The sequence below is a fragment of the Carlito syrichta genome, unplaced genomic scaffold, assembly GCF_000164805.1.
Source record: "Carlito syrichta isolate Samal-C Ts95f unplaced genomic scaffold, Tarsius_syrichta-2.0.1 Scaffold109679, whole genome shotgun sequence".
Taxonomy (NCBI): domain Eukaryota; kingdom Metazoa; phylum Chordata; class Mammalia; order Primates; family Tarsiidae; genus Carlito; species Carlito syrichta.
This window is the reverse complement of record NW_007053775.1, coordinates 6,870-16,439: the sequence shown is the minus strand read 5'-3', so window position 1 is coordinate 16,439 and position 9,570 is coordinate 6,870. Positions and strand designations below refer to the sequence as shown.

General features: G+C 50.5%; 1 protein-coding gene across 1 annotated transcript in view; it reads left to right on the top strand.

The window, feature by feature from the left end:
* ZBTB17 (zinc finger and BTB domain containing 17) overlaps window positions 1–9,570 on the top strand; it is a 28,327-nt gene that overhangs the window by 12,342 nt on the left and 6,415 nt on the right. The gene's annotated exons all lie outside the window — the stretch shown is intronic.

Sequence of the window (9,570 nt, the reverse complement as noted above, 5' to 3'; positions counted from 1 at the left end):
GGCCACCACAGCCTCGACCTGCTGGGCTCCGGCGATCCTTCCACCTCACCCTTCCAAGTATCTGGAACTACAGGCGCGCGCTACCACGTCTGGCTAATTTTTTATTTATTGTAGAGATGAAGTCTTGCCAAGTTGCCCAGGCGGGTCCCGAACCCACAGGCTCAGGCAATTCACTCACCTCAGCCTCCCAAAGGCACAGGATTACAGGCTGAGCCACCGAGTCCAGCTGGTTTCCACCTTTTGACCATTGTGAATAATGTTGCTGTGAACATAGTATGTAAACTTTTGTATGGACATATGTTTTCATGGTTGATTGATTTTAAGAGCCTTTTGTGTATCATCGATGTTGCTCCTTATTTTTCATATAGGCTATAAAGAGTCTTCCCAGGTTTATATGTATGTTTGGGAAGTTGAGAAGATGAAGGTAGAAATGTGAATGAAACAGAACATTTCGATTCCCTCTTTTTTTTTTTTTTTTTAAAGGAGACAGGAGTCTCACTTTGTCACCCAGTCTGGAGGGTGGTGGTGTGATCACAGCTCACTGCAGCCTGAAACTCCTGGGTTCAAGCGATTTTCCTATTTCAGCCTCCTGTGTAGCTGGGACTACAGGCGCATGCCACTCTGTCCAGCTCATTTTTATTTTATTTTTATTTTTATTTTTTATTTTTTGAGTTGGAGACTCACTCTGTCGCCCAGGCTGGAGTGCAGTGGCACACTCCCGGCCACCCCAGTGTCTACCTGCTGGACTCCAGCGATCCTTCTGCCTCAGCTTTACATGCAGCTGGAATTACAGGTGTGTGCTACCACACTTGGCTAATTTTTAAAATTTATTGTAGAGATGAAGTCTCACCAAGTTGCCTGGGCTGGTCTCCAACCCGCGGGCTCTGGCAATCCACTCGCCTCGGCCTCCCAAAGAGCTGGGATTACAGGCTGAGCCACCGAGCCCAGCCTATTTTTAATTTTATTTTTATTTTTTAGAGACTGGTCTCACTTTGTTGCCCAGGCTGGTCTTGAACTCCTGGCCTCAAGTGATCCTCCCGCCTCAACCTGTCAAAGTGCTGGGATTATAGGCATGAGCCCTGCGCCCAGCCAGAACATTTAGATTCTGACCAGTCTTTCACACAACTGAGTGTATATTCCATTCTTTTCCCACTAGCCTCCCGTCCCCCCATGCCGTTGCTAACTGTGTCTGTCTGGTCTCCATCCCTTCCTCCCACCCCAACCTCTGAGCTTCCGGTCTTAGGACCAAGAGCCAAGCACACTTGGGGGTGATTTCCAAGTTGCTCTCAGAAGCTTGCACTTCAAAGTGGAAAACTGCCAGGGTTGCAAGCCATCCGTTTCAAGGCTTGGCCCTGAACAGCTCTGCTGATTCATTGCTGCTGCGGGTGGTGGAGACTGCAGGGCAAGGGAGGTGGGGGTGGGGCGAGCAGGACAGCGCTGGGGCCAAGTTCTCGCCGTCTGCTTAAAAAGCTCCGCATTGCAGGGCCTGTGGGTTTGGGGGAGCCATCAGTTTAAAAACTTCTTGGAAATGGCATTGAGTTCTTGACCACTTTATATCCAGGCCTAACTTAAGGTTCTGAGATCCCCAAAATATTCCTCTGAAATATCCTCAAATTCAGTTTTTCCCAATGAAGTTTGACAGAATCTTCACTTAGTTTAATTCTATTTGGAAGAGTAAATATCAAGTTTGATGTTGGCTTCTGCCGTGTGTATTTCATGGTTGTGTTTGTGTCCTGTGTCATTCGTGTTCATCTCTGGAATCTAGGAATGTTGCCAATGAAAAACTCCCGTAACTGCCAGGGAAATGTCTCGCTTTCCTTGTCACTCACACCATGTCTGTTATGCTTCTAATGCGTGCATTTGTAATCTGGTAATCTCATTAATGAAAGCATGTATTCATTTATCAATATCTATTACATCTTGACACTAGAAAGGACCTTAGCAAGCACCTATTCCTTCCTAATGAGGATACAGACCCAGACAAGGCCAGTCACATGTGAAGAACCTGCGCTACATTGAAGGCCAACCACATCCATTTCCAATTTGTATTTAACCTACTTTTTCTTTTTTTTTTTTTGAGACAGAGTTTCACTCTGTCACCTAGGCTGGAGTGCAGTGGCATGATCACAGCTTACTGTAGCCTGAAACTCCTGGGCTTAAATGATCCTGCTGCCTCAGCCTCCTGAGTAGCTACAACTACAGGCATGTGCCACCAGGGTAATTTTTCTTTTTTCTTTTTCTTGAGATGAGGTTTTGCTATGTTTCCCAGACTGGTCTTGAACTCCTGGGCTCAAGCAATCCTCTTGCCTCAGCCTCCGAAAGGGCTGGTATTATAGGCGTGAGCCACTGCACCCGGTTAACCTACTTTTTTCTTTCAGCTTGGATTCCTGGTCTTAAGTAGTATCATGGGACATCTAACCCTTCCTTTGAAATTGTCATGGTCAGTCTTCTTTCTCAGTGAAAGCCTCTTTGCTCCTACAAATTTACAGTGTTCTTTGTAGAAGGAAGGTGGCGTTTGCCACTAGTTATTAACATGTATGCCCTTTATTCTGGTTATCGTCGAGTGGAGGGTGCATTGCAGTGTGTGGGGCCTTTTCCTGGGCTTTTTCTAGCTTGAAGCTTCATCCGTGCTGCGGGCCTGGATTACTGATGAGATTTTTTACAGCCACTCTCGGAAGACAGGACTAGGGGTCGAGCATCAGGGTCCCCTTATTTCTGTAATTTATCAAGACTGCCTGCATGGGGTTACATGTGGTAAGAAGAATGATGATGGCTAGCAGCAGCTTTATGAAGTAGAAACATTTATCATCATGTCCATTTTACAAAAGGAAACGGAGGTGCAGAGGATCTAAGTGCTTCTGCTTGAGGAACTTGACCTGCTCTAGCAGGCTTCCAGGGCAGGTGTTCTGGCCAGTGTTGGGGAACAGCAGGCTCCTGGCAGTCACCCACATGCAGAGCGGTGCACACGTCCCCGGGAGGAGCCAACCAGCTCCGTCGCAGTGTCACAGGCTTCGTGTGGTCTGAGAACGAGGGGACCAGCTGCCGTGCTGAGGGGGTCCCCCTGAGGAATTTCTGCTCGTATTGTTTTCTTGAGTGATACATTCTCTGAGCAGATTACCGTAGTTTTCCATTTCTCTGATGAGAAGTTTTTTTCTTTGAGAAGTTTTCCATGACCAAGTCTTGTAGACAATGTCTTAAAGATTTTTGAAAGATAAAAGGACATAGGTCTCTGACTTCACGCACTTGTTTCCTTCCTTCCCTCCCTCCCTCCTTCTCTCCTCTCTCTCCCTCCCTTCCCTCCTCTTTTAGCTTTCTCAGTAGTAATTGTTAATAGAGAATATCTACAGTAGTGAAACACTACAAAAAGGATACACTAGAGTGAAAAGTTCCTCCTGTCCCTCCCTGCTCTCTGAGGAGCTTCCCGGTACTTTCGTGTATGCTCTCCAGAGATGGGGGTGTTTCTTTGAGACGGAAGTGAGAGAGAGGTCAGCTGAGTGCTCTGTTTCTGACAAACAGCACAGCCCAGTTCCACTAGGAGGAATCAAATCCTAAATGCTAAGGAGCTTTGAGCTCCTCCATGAAGAGATGTTTTGGAAGGGTTTGAGGGTATTTAGTGGGAGGGCCCCATGCACAGGTGGCCAAGAGAGACCCGCCTGAGTCTCAGGACCACTGGGGGTGACATTGTCCCATCTTTCCTGCCCCGAGGGTCCAATGCCGTGGGATTTCCCCTCCCCCTTTCAAGCCCTGACTGCTGAGGATGTCATGGAGTACTGGTGTGGGGGTCCTGGCCCCGCATATCTTCCAGCTGCATGTTCCACTACCCTGTCCCCTCACCCCCTCCTCTCGTGTGCTAAGGTGTGCCCTCCCGCTCTGCCGGGCACCCAGCCCTCCACTGCGTATTGCATCCCCTGCCTCACGCCCTTTTTGCCTTTTGTGTCCTGGCTGTGGCCGCATCCCCTGGGGTGGCTCTCAGCATCCTTTGAGCACTCCCCAGTTGTCTTTTCTCCCTGGTGGGGGTCCCGAGGGACCGTGTTCCTCGTGGAGCTGCCAGCTCCCTGTGGGGCACCTGGCGCTGAGTACCGCCCTGCACCATCCCCGCCGCCCAGCAGCTGCAGAGGGTGGACCCCAAGTTCACCTGCATTGAACTCGAGGGGACGACCTGTCTAGGCTTTCTGCCTGAGTCGCACGGTAACAAGGTCTGATGATGGAAGCTTGAAGCCAGGTGGAGGCAATGCTGTGCACTTCAGTCACGTCGGGCCAGGCTGCAGTTCCTCCAGCCTCTATAGCTGCTTCCTGAGGCTTTGGCCGTGGCCGCTGGCAGAAGGGAGTCTGCACTTCTGTGACCAAGGGAATTCCCCTGGGATCAACTGGTTGGTTGGTTGTAACTCATCATCCTCTTCTCTCATTTTATTTTTTTATTTTTTATTTTTATTTATTTATTTATTTTTGAGTTGGAGTCTCACTCTGTCGCCCAGACTGGAGTGCAGTGGCCGCTCCCGGCCACCGCAGCCTCGACCTGCTGGGCTCCGGCGATCCTTCTGCCTCAGCCTTCCAAGTAGCTGGAACTACAGGCGCGCGCTACCACGCCCGGCTCATTTTTGATTTATTGTAGAGATGAGGTCTCGCCAAGTTGTCCAGGCGGGTCTCGAACCCACAGGCTCAGGCAGTCCACTCACCTCAGCCTCCCAAAGGCGCGGGATTACAGGCCGAGCCACCGAGCCTGGCTCTTCTCTCATTTTAACCACGCATCAGTCACAGACCTGTGCTGGAGAAGTGACGTGTGATGCTACTCTGCCAGTGTCTGGGCAGCACTCCTGCCTGCTTGTCACTGATTCATCCTCTGGGCCTCGCGTTGAGGGCAGTGCCTGTTTTATGGGCGAGAGTCAGGACCAGAGAAGGTCGCCTGCGGCCCGCGTCCAGTGTCGAAATGGACTCTGCGTCCCTTGGTCTCTTCTTGATCCAGTGTCCCCTCCTGTGGGTGTCTCATTCTGCCTGTGGCTTCGGTCCCCATCCCCACCAGTGGACACCTCGGCTGTGGCTGGCAGAGCAGCTCTCATTCCCCCAGAGGACGGCCTTCACCTCAGGACAGGGCACCACCCTGAGCCTGGTGCCCAGGCCGCAGCTTGGAGCGTCTCTGCCCCCCTTTCTCAGAACCTACATCTGCGTGATCAGCTTAGGGTGTTGGCTCTGCCCGCCTGCCCCCTCCTCACCTTTCCTTTGCCGCCTTGGTGAGACCCTCTTGCTGCTTCCCTGCCACACCTGGCTGTTGCCCTGCGTCCGCACCCGCTTCTTTGCGGGCTTCCTTGCCCTGCAGGCAGAGGGCCCTTTGGAAGCATCACTCTTCTGCTCCTCTCTTGTGCGAGGCACCCAGCACACTTTGAGACGCCAGAGGCTGCTGTGGCCGAGATTGGGGTGTCTCAACTTCTGCTCTGGCTGTTCTCAGCCAGCCACTTACCCTCTCAGGCACACTGGCCCCCTTGTCAGGGTCATGCCTCCTCAGGGCCTTTGGTTATACTCTGCCTTGTGTCTGTAAGTCACCTCTACAAGAAATAAAAAATTATCCGGGTATGGTGGTGCATGCCTATAGTTCCAGCTACTTGGAAACTGAGGCGACACTGGATGCGGGCCACAGGCCACCTTCTCTGGTCCTGACTCTCCCTGGACTTACAGTGGCCTGGCTTGCTCTCCTACCCCATTCAGGCCTTTGCTTAGGTGCCACCTCCTCTGGTCCTCCGGACTCCATAGTAGCCTCCGTCTCTCTCCCCCAGCCTGCCTTAGTTTCTCCAGCACTCAGCACCTGCCACTGTTAGTCACATTGACTTCGGCCCCTTCCCCTCTAGGCTCAGAGCGCTAGGCTGGTACTGAGGCCAAGCACAGCGATCCACTCCTTTCTCTTACCCTGTTCCTGACTTACAACTGAGCACCCCTAGAGGGCAGTGCTGTCTTTCCGAGTAGCTGTGCATCTGGCTCGCTCCCCGGTTTCTGTGCACTGGGGAAATTCTCATTCATGTGCACAGGATTGGCTCTCAAACGCATATGATGCTATTGCGATTCATGGACTGGAAATTCGCTTTTCATAGTGGCTTTTGTCTGTTATTTTCTCAGTTAACAAGCACCAAAAGTACAACTATCATTTCATAAGAGTCCGTGGAGTATTTTACATGTAGTCATTCGCAGAAAGGTCAGGAGTCTCTCCTCTCTACCAGGACTGTCCTCAACTTGGTCTGTGACCACCTGAGAGCAGGGTCTTGGGTGAGGTGCGGTAAATAGCTGTAAGGAAATGAGTAGTAGTTGCACCCGGCAATGAGCTGATTAAACTGGAAGGAGGGAGAGGTGACGAACATGATTTGAGGCTGTGCCGGTATGCCACTGCTTGATGCCCAGGGAGTATTTATGGCTGGTGTTGGGAGGCCGGGGGAGTTGGGGAGTGACAGACACCCCACGTCCCACATGTTCTGGTTTTGTCTTTTTTGGGAAGACCCTTAATTCATCTTGTATTGGGCTTCAAGGGCCCCTGGAGCAGGTACCAGCATAATGGACTCTGAATTGGCCTGGCTGTCCAGGATCCTGGACGGCTCTTTCTCAGGGCCAGCTGGCCTTCCTGCTCAGCTGTATCCTGGAGCAGTGAGGTTCATCAGGCTTCACGCAAGGGGGGACCTGCCACCTCTCAGAAGGGTGGCTAAGTCTTAGGGATGGTGGTAATTGGCCGAGCACAGTGGCTCAAACCTGTAATCCCAGCACTTTGGGAGGCCAAGGTAAGAGGATTGCCTGAATCCAGGGGTTCGAGACTAGCCTGGGCAACTTGATGAGACCTCGTTTGTACAGTAAATAAACAAACATAAGCCGGGCGTGGTAGCATGCCCTGTAGTTCCAGCTACTTGGAAGGCTGAGGCAGAAGAATCACCTGAGCCCAGCAGGTTGAGGCTGTCATGGCCATGAGTGTGCCACTATACTCCAGCCTGGGCGACAGAGTGAGACTCAGACTCAAAAAAAGAAAAACAGAGTTTTTCACTATCATGATTTCATTTTAAGTTTATCCTTTTTTTTTTTTTAGATTAAAAAAGTCTATTTAACAGTACAGACTTCAGAAAACACTACTGAACTTTAGCCAGTGAGACTGTGTGGTATTCCAGGTTGGAATGGATGTTGTACAGTAGAAGCTGAAGTGTCAGAATCTGGGGTTTCTGGGAGTGGCTAAGTCAGATTTGCACATTTTTCTAGAGGGGAAATTGAGCTGGGCATGGTGGCTCATGCCTGTAATCCCAGCACTTTGAGAGGGTGAGGCAGGAGGATTGTTTGAACCCAGGAGTTCCGGACCAACCTGGACAACATAATGAGACTTGTCCCTTAAAAAAAAAAAATTAGCCAGCGGTGGTAACACATGCCTATAGTCCCAGCTACTCAGGAGGCTGAGACTGGAGCATTATTTGAGCTATGATTGTGCCACAGCATTCCAGCCTGGGCAGCAGAGTGAGACCCTAACTCAAAAAATAAATAAGCCAGGTGCAGAGGCTCAAACCTGTAATCCCAGCACTTTGGGAGGCGAAGGCAAGAGGATTGCCTGAGTTCAGGGGTTCAAGACCAGCCTGGGCAACTTGGCAAGACCTCGTCTCTACAAAATATCAGCCGGGCGTGGTAGCACATGCCTATAGTTCCAGCTACTTGGAAGACTGAGGCGGAAGGATTGCCTGAGCCCGGAAGGTCGAGGCTGCAGTGGCCATGAGTGTGCCACTGTACTCCAGTCTGGGTGACAGAGTGAGACTCCAATTAAAAAATAAATAAATAAAAATAAAGGGGAAATTGATCTTAAAAGTTTGAGAAACACAGTCTTAATACATGTTTACCTGGTGAGGAGGAAAGTGCCAGTAGGGCTGGTTTTGTTGACTTTTGCTTCTCTGTCATGTTGCACTCAGAGGGACAGGTCATGAGACTGAGGTGCGGGGTGGGATTGGCAGGTAGGCTTCCCGCTTGCAAGGCTGGCTTGGCTTGAATGTCCATTTCCTGGGAAGTTTATGTTTGTTGAGCCACCTGTATTTCCAGAAGATCAGGAAGGCCGAGCAATTGGAAGCCAGATAGTGTTCTCACTTACCTGTCCTTAGGTTTCTCAGGGCCCGGCCGTGAGACAACTTGTGTTGTGGCTCGGAGCTGGTGCCCTTGCTGGGAGCCAGGGATTGTTGTTTGTGAAGATCAGTGTCTCCTTGTGGCAGGCCAGTTGTTTCCTGGCTTAATGGCTCCCCTCTGTATGGCAGTTTGGAAACCCCACCCGCAGTTCAGTGCTTGCTAATGGCCTGGGTGATATCTCATGTGGGACAGGTGCCCCTTGGACCCTGCGGCCGAGTTGTGTTCTTTAGGGCCACAGGACCTCCAGCTTCATGCGGCGTACCCTGGGGGTGTCACAGAACAGCTGTTTGAGATAAAGTACCTCCCCAGCAGCGAAAATCACTCTGAATGGCTCTTTGCTCAGTGCCCCCTCCCTCTTCTCCTTGTGCTGATTGTGTGTTCCGGGATCTTTCCAGATTGCATTTAGAAGGAATAATGGGTTATGATTACCACTTCTTAATAAGGTCGAGTCACCACATGGTTTGAATGCACACAAGGTGCCCAGCGTAAAAGCATATGTAGAAGTCATCTGATAAGGTCTCTGGCCTAAAACAAAACTGTCACCTGCATCTCTGCTTCCTGGTAACAGTTGTTTGTTAGGCACTGCACGGGGCCTTGACATCTGTTATAATTTAATCCTGTAACAGATCTGTGGGGCCATGCCATCAGCCCCACTTGCCAGAGGAGAAGCGTGGCTGGGACTGCCTGCAGTGGGAGGTTCGGAACCCGGATGTGTTTTCTGTCGCCAGCCTTTCTGAAGCTTCCCTGTGTGGGCCTGTGTGCTCTTCCAGCTCTGCCAAGCCTCAGTGCCATGCTGCTGTCCAGGGCCTGGGCCTCGGGGCATCCCTGGCAGGAGTGGGCTCATGGTTGAAAATGAACTTGTCTTTGCCCGTGCACTCCAAGCCATGGCTGGATCGAGTCTGGCACCCGAATCTCACTTTTTTCTTATTCAAAAATTTGAAATATGTCTCCTACAAAAGTATATGAAATGTATACAGGCCAGCCATGGTGGCTCACGCCTGTAATTCCAGTACTTTGGGAAGCAGAGGGGAGAGGATTGCCTAAGTCCAGGGGTTTGAGACCAGGCTGAGCAACTTGGCGAGACCTCATCTCTACAATAAACCAAAAACAAATTAGCCAGGCATGGTGGCATGTGCCTGTGGTTCCAGCTACTTGGAAGGCTGAGGTGGAAGGATCACTTGAGCCCAGCAGGTAGAGGCTGCAGTAGCCATGAGCGTGCCATTGCACCCCAGCCTGGGTGACAGAGGGAGACTCCTACTAAAAATAAGTAAATAAATAAAATAATGAAATGAAATGTATATGTGTTTAGTTTAAATAAAATAAATCCTGTTGTATCCAAGTAAGAAAACAGAACTCCCCTGTATCTTGACGATCCCTCATGCCCTCCCCATCTAGAGAGAACCATCACCCCGAATCTGCTGGTTAATCATTCTTTTTTTTTTTTTTTTT